The sequence below is a fragment of the Hylobates moloch genome, unplaced genomic scaffold (assembly GCF_009828535.3).
Source record: "Hylobates moloch isolate HMO894 unplaced genomic scaffold, HMol_V3 SCAFFOLD_5, whole genome shotgun sequence".
NCBI lineage: Eukaryota > Metazoa > Chordata > Mammalia > Primates > Hylobatidae > Hylobates > Hylobates moloch.
Window position 1 is genome coordinate 79561937 of NW_026652280.1, and position 10437 is coordinate 79572373.

A 10437-nucleotide genomic window follows, 5' to 3' on the forward strand; every position below is an offset into this window, starting at 1 on the left:
CTCTCCGCCTCTTGTGCTCATTTGCCCTTCAGCCATGTTATGATGCATCAAGGCCCTCAGCAGATACTGGCACCATGCTCTTGGACTTCCCAGCCTCCAGAACTGTGAGAAATAAATTTCTTTTCTTTATGAATTACCCAGTCTCTGGTATTCTGTTATAGCAACGTAAAACAGACTAAGACAGGTAGAGATGGAAGTTTGCCCAAGGTAATCAACCCAGCTAGAGGTATAGCCAGGTCCAGAACCAGAACTTCAGGTGGCCGGTTCAGGACTCCTTGCAGAAGGAGGAGCATGTGGTAAAAAGAAATCAGGGTGGTTAAGATTAAAACACTATCTTCACTTCCTTAGCTTGAAATGACACAGGATCCTTTGGGTGCCACTTCACCAACCAGAGACCTCCACAGCCAGCAACACCTCTGCTGGAGTTTTGCTCATGACTGCTGAGCTGGCTCCTCTCACTTGGCCCAGCAGGCTGTGCTCAGCTCATGCTTCTGGCCCAGATCTCACACCCACCATGGGCAAGTTAGGCGTGGAGCAGCAAGGGGTGTGTGAGCAAGCAAGCGAGAGTGGGGTCTGGCCATGGTACAACTGTGCCGGCTGCTGCAGTGGGGCAGGCAGCTCCAGGGGCCAGCACAGGCACAAGCTCTGTGCAAGGCTATAGCTGGGCCAAGTATGCCTTAAGTGGCTTCCACCTTGAGCACTGGCATCTGGACAAGGGGAACGCATGATGCCTGAACACTTAGAGATACCAGCAACTACAGAGCCCCAAGTAGGTGTTACAGCACATCACAGCTCTGGCTCAGGGAGTACTGAGATCTGGACTCCCAGAAGTGTCACAGCTCTTCTCTCATAATCCGGCAAATGAGAGCATGTCACCACCCATAGCTCAGTAGTCTAGCCAGAAATGTGTTTCAACTTGATTGTTTTACAGCTTGTTTGGTCCTGGTGCCCTGCTCCAGCCCACAGCTCCTGGGGTGGCCTGGCCCTGCCCCGCTTCCCATCATGCGGAGCAGCTGCCCAGCGTCTGTAGAAGGCAGGAGGGATACAATGTTACAGCTCCTTTTGCAGCTGCCATTCTGTGGGTGCTGGGTTTTTGTCCTGTGTCCAGGAAGAATGAGGTTACATGGACAACCAGAAAGTGAGCAAGGCAGAGAAGAGTTTTACTGAGCTCTTAGTGGAGAAGGGGCCCAAAGAGGGTAGCCCCTACCCAGAGGTGGGTAGTCCCATGTGGCTGAGTCCAGAGGTTTTATGGGCTCAGAATGGGCGAGTGTGTGCTCACTGGTCCAGGGCAGGCCTGGTAAGAGCACCACTTGATTGGCTAAAGACATCAAGGAAGTTCTCACTCCAGGTCATGGACTTTACCTGGAAAACTGGCAGCCCAGTTTTCAGGCTTCAGGCTCTTTGGCTTGAAGATCAGGTTTCACTGAGGACCCACCCCTCTCTGCTTAGGAATTTGTCTGCCTCCTGCGGCTATCAACACCACTCTCAACTGGCTTTCTCCCCCAATTTCCCATTCACTGAAGATACCATTCTCACGAAACTCACCAATGCCCTTCATGTTCCCAAGCCCAGTAATTCTGTTTCCTACCTTACTGACATCTGCAGCATTTGACCCAGCAAACCACTACTTAGAACACTGTCTCCTGGTTCTGCTCTGGCTTCTCCAGGTGTCCTCTTCATTCTCCTGCATGAACAACTATTTCTCCTTTTGTGCCTCCAATATGGCACTGCCCTTGGCCTGCTTCTCAGCCAATGTACTCAACCCTATCCCTCAGAGCTGTTGTGAGTCTCAAATGTGCTAGTAAGTGCAAGAAAATGCTGCAGGGAGCTTATATCAATCAAACCTAAGCCTCACCATCCTCCAGTTTTGGATTATTTATGAAGGAAGCCATGCTATTTTCTTGTGCAAGTTCAAGTGCGACTTGCACAGGGAAGATAAGAGTCCATATAAGATAGGAAAAAAAATAAGTTGATTGTCCTATCTTAAACTCAACATGTGCAACTTTCAGTGTGTGTTTTTCCTAATCTCACATTCAGCCTGTCTCACACTCAACAAAATGTGTGGGGATTTTTCCCATGCTGACCACTTCTCTGGTGGACATCGACTGGCTGTCCTATAATTCAATTCACTTCTGACATTATCTACCTGGAGTTGGCATCAGATCTCGCAGCTCAAGGGCTCAGTCTCACAAAACTGCCCCTACTTCAAATGCCAATCACAAGTCTGGATCACTGGACCTTCTGACCAACTGGCTATAAATTATGGGTTCCTACCACTCCCTCCTGGGTTTGACTGTGCTACAGCAACTCACAGAACTCAGGAAAGCCTTTACTTACGTTTACTTGTTCGTTATAAAGGATATTATAAAGGATACAGGTAAACAGCCAGATGGAAACATACATATGGCAAGGCATATGGGAAGGGATATGGAGCTTCCATTATCTCTCCAGGCATACCACCTCCATGTGTTTAAAAACCCAGGAGTTATCCAAACTCTGTAGTTCAGAATTTTTTATGGAGGCTTTATCACATAGACATGTTGGATTATTAACTCAACTTCCAGCCCCTCTTCCCTTCCCAGAGAATGGGAGTAGGGCTGAATGTTCCAAGCTTCTAACCATGGCTTGGTTCTTCTGGTGACCAACCCGCATCCAGGAGCACAACAAGAATCACCCCATAAGAACAAAGGCACTCCTGTCACCCAGGAAATTCCTAGGGATTAGGAGCCCAGTGTCAGGAATCAGAGTCAAAGACAAAATATTAGAAAAAAAGATCGTCCTAGCACCACTATTGCTCAGGAAATTGCAAGAGTTTTAGGAGCTCTGTGCCAGGAGTCAGGGGCAGAGAATGCATATACACTACTGTTATAATATAGGTTCCCATAGGCAGAAGCATCCAGGGTAAAGCAGACCTGTGGTGGAGTGAGGTTGGGGGTACAACGTGATCTATCACTGTTGATGCCAAGTGCAACCTGGAGGATTGTTTTTTGGTCTTGACTGAAAAAAATTCTGGGTTTTGTATTATGGCTAAAAAAATAATAGAACCGTGACTTTATGTTTCACAGTAGCTAATTCACACTTGCAGCATTTATAGCTCTTTCCAACCCCCACTAAGAACATTGGCACATCACACTGGGAAGGTATATTTAGTCTTGGAAAGGTGCATTTCAATGTCATAGGTATGTCATGCCCAAGAAAGACACAAGATTCTCAGAGCCCCCAGCCCCAGTAGCACGCTGTGACCCACACAACCCTGACTTTCCCTTCCCATGACTCTCTGGCCACGGTGTATAGCATTCATGTTGCTGCACTGGCTGCTGATGGTAATTTCAGTCTTCCAAGGTGCTGACATGATGTCTTCAACAGCTCCTAGCTCTCCTGCCAGGCCCAGGATAAGGTTTGGCACATAGCAGCTGCTCACTGAATATTTGCTAGAATAAAAAGTAGTCTCTTACTTCCAGAAGAGAAACCTTACATATCCATGCCCTCAGTCATTTGGCAATACGAGGTGCCTACTGTGTGTCTGGCGCGGGGCATACAGCAGTGAATAAAACAGATGCAGTTGTTGCCCTCCTAGAGATTGCATGCCAGCGTGTGACAGGCAAGCTGTGTTTCACTTAAGTGAAGAAAAGTGAGATGAGGGAAATGAACAGGATGCTCGTGTAGATGTTATTGGGGAGAGGAAAAGTGGGACAGAGTTTTAGACTGGAAGCCCTCTCTAAACAAAGGCATTTAAATTGCAGTCTGGAGGACAAAGGCTAGCTAGCCACATCAGAATTACAGTGAAAACCATTCCATGGGCCGGGCATGGTGGCTCACATCTGTAATCCTAACACTTTGGGAGGCCAAGGAGGGTGGGTCGCTTGAGCCCAGGAGTTCAAAACCAGCCTGGGCAACATGGTGAAACCCCATCTCTACGAAAAATACAAAAATTAGCCAGGCGTAGTGTTGGGTGCATGTAGTCCTAGCTACTCAGTAGGCTGAGGCAGGAGGATCACCTGAGCCAGGGAGGTCAAGGCTGCGGTAAGCTGTGATTGTGCCACTGCACTCTCAGTAACAGGGTGAGACCCTGTCTCAAAAAATAATAATAATAAAATAAAAAAAGAAAACTGTTCCATGCTCTTGCACTATATCACATGACAGAGACCACACAGCTCACAAAGCCTAAAAACATTTTCTATGTGGCCCTTTACAAAAAAAACGTTTTCCAACCCTGGAGACTCATGATCATGATGATGATAAAGTCGCTGTCCTTGGTGTACCAGAATTGTGATGTCCCATGTCACTCGCTCACAGTGGGGATGAAATACCATGACCCACATCCCCTCCTGCCCTTGACACTTAGAGGCTCCCCTGGTGAAAGCAGTTAAGATGGACTCTGTACCCACATGATCATGGTACAGGGAGGTGGTACTCAGGACATAGCTGCTGAACATCTGGACTAGGAAGTGACAGTGGACACAAGGAGACAGCTTTGGGACATGGTTTGGCGCTGACAAGCCTAGGGCTCATGGATGGATTGGAGGGTATAGAGGAAGCTGAGAAAGAGGGGCAAATTGAGGACAAGTTTTCTGGCTCAGGTAACTGGGTGATGGTCCTTTACTGAGACGGAGAAGACTGAAATATAAAAACCAAGATTTTAGTAATATGTCCCTCAAGAACTTTGTGAAAGGAAAATAAGTCTTGGGACTCCAAAATCACTAAGCCAAAGGAAGAGTCAAGCTGCGAACTGAGTCAGGCAAACCTGTCATCCGTTTTATTCCTAAATACGATAGCTACAAAGATTAAAAAGCTACATACCTCCCTCACAATTTGCCCACAAGGAAGTTCCTCTTGGACAAAGGACAGACTCAAAGTCATGCCTTTGTTCACCTGAGACAAAAGCACATCTGATGGCTTCCTCTGCCCTATTGTTTCACTAAGCCATACTAAGGCATAAGTGACTATTTCCTCTACCCTAAACTGTGTATTCAGTGAAAGGCTAATCAGAGACTCAAAAGAATGCAACCATTTGGCCAGGCACGGTGGCTCACATCTGTAATCCCAGCACTTTGGGAGGCTGAGGCAGGCAGATCATGAGGTCAGGAGTTCAAGACCAGCCTGGCCAACATGGTAAAACCAGTCTCTACTAAAAATACAAAAATTAGCTGGGCATGGTGGGGTGCGCCTGTGATCCCAGCTACTCAGGAGGCTGAGAGGCAGGAGAATTGCTTGAATCCAGGTGGCAGAGATTCCAGTGAGCCGAGATCATGCCACTGCACTCCAGCCTGAGTGACAGAACAAGACTCCGTCTTGGGAAAAAAAAAAAAAAGAATGCAACCATTTGTCTCTTATCTACCTATGACTTGGAAGCCCCTGCCTCGAGTTGTCCTGCCTTTCAGGACCAAACCAATGTATGTTTCACATGTATTGATTGATGTCTCCTGTACCCCTAAAATGTATAAAACCAAGCTGTGCCCTGACCACCCTGGGCACATGTCCTCAGGACCTTACCTTCAGAGGCTGTGTTACAGGCACGTCCTTAACCTTAGGAAAATAAACTTTCTAAATTGGTTGAGGCCTGTCTCAGATATTTTGGTTCACAACTTACAGTAACATAGAATTTCAGAGGTGGCCAGAAACTTAAAGATAACATACTGTAACCTCCATTTAGTGCTTGAGTATCCTCTATAATTTCCCCTGGATTTATAATATTAACATCACCTGGGAGCCTGTTAGACTTGCAAACTCTTTGGCCCCATCCCAGACTTACTGAATTAGCACTCTGGGGACAGGATCTAGCAATCTGTTTTTGAACAAGCCTGCTGGGTGGTTCTGATGCACACTCTCAGATTTGAGAACCACTGCTCCACTGCATCTTCTCAAATGACTGTTTTTCTCATTTTGAATACCTTCTAACGTGATGGCGTATGTTATGATGGTGTTTACAGAGGCAGCCCATGCCATCTGTAGACAATTGTACTGAGAGGCTCTTCTTAAGAATGAACTATGTCAAAAAGGAATGAATTATGTCAAGTTTTCATGAGGGAGATTAAAAAAAAAAAGATGACCCTTCACCTTTAGATTTGAGGAATCAGAGTATTAGATAAGACTCTGTCTCAGCCTATCCACTTGCTGACAGTCTCTGGTAGGTTACGTCCCGCGTGTTCCCTTTGGTCAACCTTCTCCCCCTTCTTACCCCAGCAAGGCTAGTATCAGGTATACTTTTTATGTCTCATAAAGTTAAATCAACAACCAGGAGTCAATAGAAACTATATAGATACAGAGGGCAATAAAGGCAGAAGCAGCAACATTCGACTTCACCCAGGTAAGAGGGTAATAAAATTCCATAAAGGACAACCCAGTGTGCCGATCCACAGACTGCCAGAAGCATCAGGCAATTGAACACTCCCCACCTCCACTACTGAACACTGCCAGTGTGCTGGCCACAAGGCTAGTAGTGCTCAATAAATGTTTGTCAAATGAACACAATCTTATGAAAATGGAAGTAATTAACATTTATTGAGTCTTTAATGTCTGACAACTTATTCTGTTCAATGCCCTTTGATAAAAGAGAAACTTCAGCTGAATTAAATTTAAAGGAGTTTAACTGAGCAATGAACAATTCACAAATCAGGCAGCCCCCAGAATCACAGCAGATTCTCAGAGACTCCATGAGTGCCTCATGGTCAGAACAAATTAATACACAAAAAGGAAACATGATGTACTGGAATTGGAAGTGAGGTACAGAAACAGTGAGATTGGTTATAGCTCCCCATTTGCCTTAGTTGAAGGCAGCTTGAATACTCAGAGGTCTATGAATGGTTGAAGTATGGCCACTGGGATTGGCCAACGCTCAGCTATTGTTACTGATGCATACTATTAATTTAGGTTTTCAATTTTGTCTGACTATTAAGCTAGGTTACAGTTCATCCACAAGGACTCAAATATAGAAGTACAGAGTCCTTCTCAGGCCATATTTAGTTTGCTTTAACACCTTTCAGCTGCATGATCTCATTTTGTATTGCAACAATACAAAGTGACATTATTTATGCTTTAGGAAAGAGAAATATGAAAAATCTGGGGCTCAGAGAGGTTAAGTAATTCGCCCAAGTCTGCACTGCTAGTAAATGATAGAGCTGGATCTTAATTCATGTCTCCTCACTCCAAATCCCATGTTCTTTTTTCACTGCAAAATGTATCTCTCACAGTTCTGGAGGCTGGGAAGTCCAAGACCAAATTACCAGCAGATTTGGTGTCTGGCGAGGGGCTGCTTCCTGGTTCACAGATAGCGGTGCTCTCACTATGTCCTCACATGGCAGAGGGGCCAAGGGAGCTCTCTGGAGTCTCTCTGTTATTAAACAAAGCTGCGAATCTTACTCATGAGCCCCTCATGACCTAATCACCTCCCAAAAAACCCACCTCCAAATATCATTACATTCAGGACTACGTTTTAACATATGAATTTTAGGATGACAAAAATGCTCAGTCTATAGCACAGAGTACAAAAAGCTTATTGATACAGCTTCAGATTCCACACTGCAAGTAACCTTTCGGGAACTAACACTTGAGTTCGGTGTATCAGGGGTTCTTAAGAAGCGGGAAGAGGTGAATTTGGTAACGTCTGGATGTATTTTTTGTTGCCACAACTGGAGTTGACAGAAAGAGTGGTACTGGCATCTAGTGGGTAGAAGCCAGGGATAATACTGAACATCCTACAATGCACAGGACAGCCCCTTCATCAAAGAATTGTCTAGCCCAAAGTGGCAATAACGTTGAGGGCTGAGAAAGAAGACTACCAGTAATTATCTGAAAAGGCTATTAAAATACTCACTTTTCTAACTACCTATCTGATTTTCTTCATATACTTCAACCAAAACAACATACCAAAACAAACAACATATAAGCAGATGTGAAAATCTAGCTCTCTTCCAGTAATCCAAACAGGAAAGAAGTATACATACCTGATATGGTTCAGGTCACACAGCCACAAAATGTGGCATCCTAGCATTGGTGAAAACAGCAGAAACAGGAAGGTCATGCTCACCTTTCCCCACCACTTCTTCCCTAAAGCAACTCATAAGACCCTAATTCTAAAGGTACCCTCCCAACACTTTGGGAGGCTGAGGCAGGAGGATCACCTGAGGCCAGGAGTTGGAGGCTGCAGTGAGCTATGATTGCACCACTACACTACAGCCTAGATGACAGAATGGGAGCTCAAAGACAAAAAAAAAAAAAGTAGAAAAGAACAGTGCCCTCCCTACACCCAGAGGAAAGGAACATCCTTATCTCTGAATAAATGTGGTTACAAAGTGATATTAAACAAATAGGCCTTGCTAATTTCACCCCAGTTTATTACCATTAAGTCATGGTTTTTTATTTAATAATACTTCACAATTATTCACGTCCTCATCAAACCTAGCATAAAAAGTACACAAGTTTATCTGTTGCTTCAGGTCTTTATTTCCTTATGAAGACCATCACATCAAGCAAAACTTATATTAAATAAATGTGTATGCTTTTCTCTTGTTAATCTGTCTTTTGTCATAAGGCCCTTGACCGTAAATGTAGTGATGGGTGAAGAAAAGGTATTTCTCCTCTCCTACGAACCTATAAAACAATACCATTCTTCTCACTAATTTTTTTTCATTTTGGAAAATATAATCTTTTTATTCAAAAATATTTATTTATGTTAATATGTAATAAATGTTTTTTATTTTAAAATAGATTAGTAAATCATTTTTAAGTATCTCCATTTTAATTTCTAATATGGTATAAATATCAACAAATTTAACCCAAATAAACAAGTGTTCTTTGAGGGTACTTAATAACTTTTAAAAATGCGAAGGACTCCTGAGACCAAAGAGTGTGGGTACTGAGACCAGAGTTTATGCTGTTATTCTCCTACTCAAAGCCCTGCAAGAGTTCCTAGCATCCACCGAATAAATTCCTGACCACGGCATTCAAGACCCTATTCAGCTGCCCTTCAATCCCTCTTCCCACAATGTCCAAATCCCAGTTTTCCAGCCTCTCTGTCAATGACTCCTGCCTTGAACTCACCAAATTCAGGCATCCATTCACTCATTCATCAAATGCCAAGCACCTGCCTCTGCAGGTAAGAACCACATCCCACCGCTTAGGAGCTCAGAAGCTCATAAGGAAGGATACACACATACTCGGATAACAGTGGGGCAAGGATGCAGGAGAGGTTCCAGCAAAATGCTATGGGAGCCTGTAATCCAGCCCTTTGGGAGGCCAAGGCAGGTGGATAGTCTGAGGTCAGCCTGGCCGACATGGTGAAACCTGGTCTCTACCAAAAGTACGAAAATGAGTCTGGTGTGGTGGCAGCCACCTGTAATCCCAGCTAACCTGTAATCCCAGCTACCTGGGAGGCTCAGGCAGGAGAATCGTTTGAACCCGGGAGGCGGAGGTTGCAGTGAACCAAGATCGTGCCACTGCACTCCAGCCTGGGTGACATGAGGCTGAATGAGGGCAAATGAAGCTCCGTCTCAAAAAAAAAAAAGCTATGGGAGTTTGGAGTAGGATGCTGTCAAGGGACAAAGCACTAATTTTTTTCAAGTGGCGGCAGGTTTCCTTAGGGAATAACTGTTTTTGGCTCTTTTGGGGTATGGGAAATGAAGCCCTCCTCCCATCCCAAGGAATGGCCAGGTTGGGGAGGGTAAAACAGAGAATTGTTCTGTACAATATTGCAGGGAGTGTCTGGAGATTCTGAGGGCAGCTCTGCAGGGGCTGGAGAACGAGTCTCTAGGATGGGAAGAAAAGGAAAGAGAGGAGAGGAAGAGGATGGGGCCTAGAAGCATGGAGGAAGGCCAGGGTCCTGGAGAAGAAAGGGCCCCGCTGAAGTTCTCTGTGACAGGAACGAGCAAGGGACTAAGATCAGAGACATCCAGCACTTGATGTTTAGTTCATTGCTCTGTTCTGGGGCACTGGCATCCTTCCCACCCCCTACACTTTAGTAAAATTCTGCTACACGGAACCACTTTGTGTGAGTAAAGCTGTAGGAAAATCAAGGAAGGGAGAGTTTTCTAGTGCTGCCGTAACAAAGGACTACAAACTGGGTGGCTTGTTAATTCAACGTATCATCTCACAGATCTGGAGACTGGAAGCCTGAGATCAAAGTGTCAGCAGGGTGGGCTCCTTCTGGGGCTGTGAAGGACTCCGTTCCAGGCCTCCCTGCAGGCTTCTGGTGGTCCGTGGGCATCTTGGGCACTCCTTGGCCTGTAGATGCATCACCCCAGAGTCTGCCTTCATGTTCATGCAGGCTTCTCCCTGTGTGCAAGTCTGTGCAATATCCCCTTTTTACAAAAACACCAGTCATAATAAGTTAGGGCCTCTTTTAACCTAATTACTTTTGCCATGAAACTATCTCTGAATAAAGTCACATTCTGAGATTCTAGATAAGGGGTTAAGGCTTCAGTATATCTTTTTGGAGAGTTC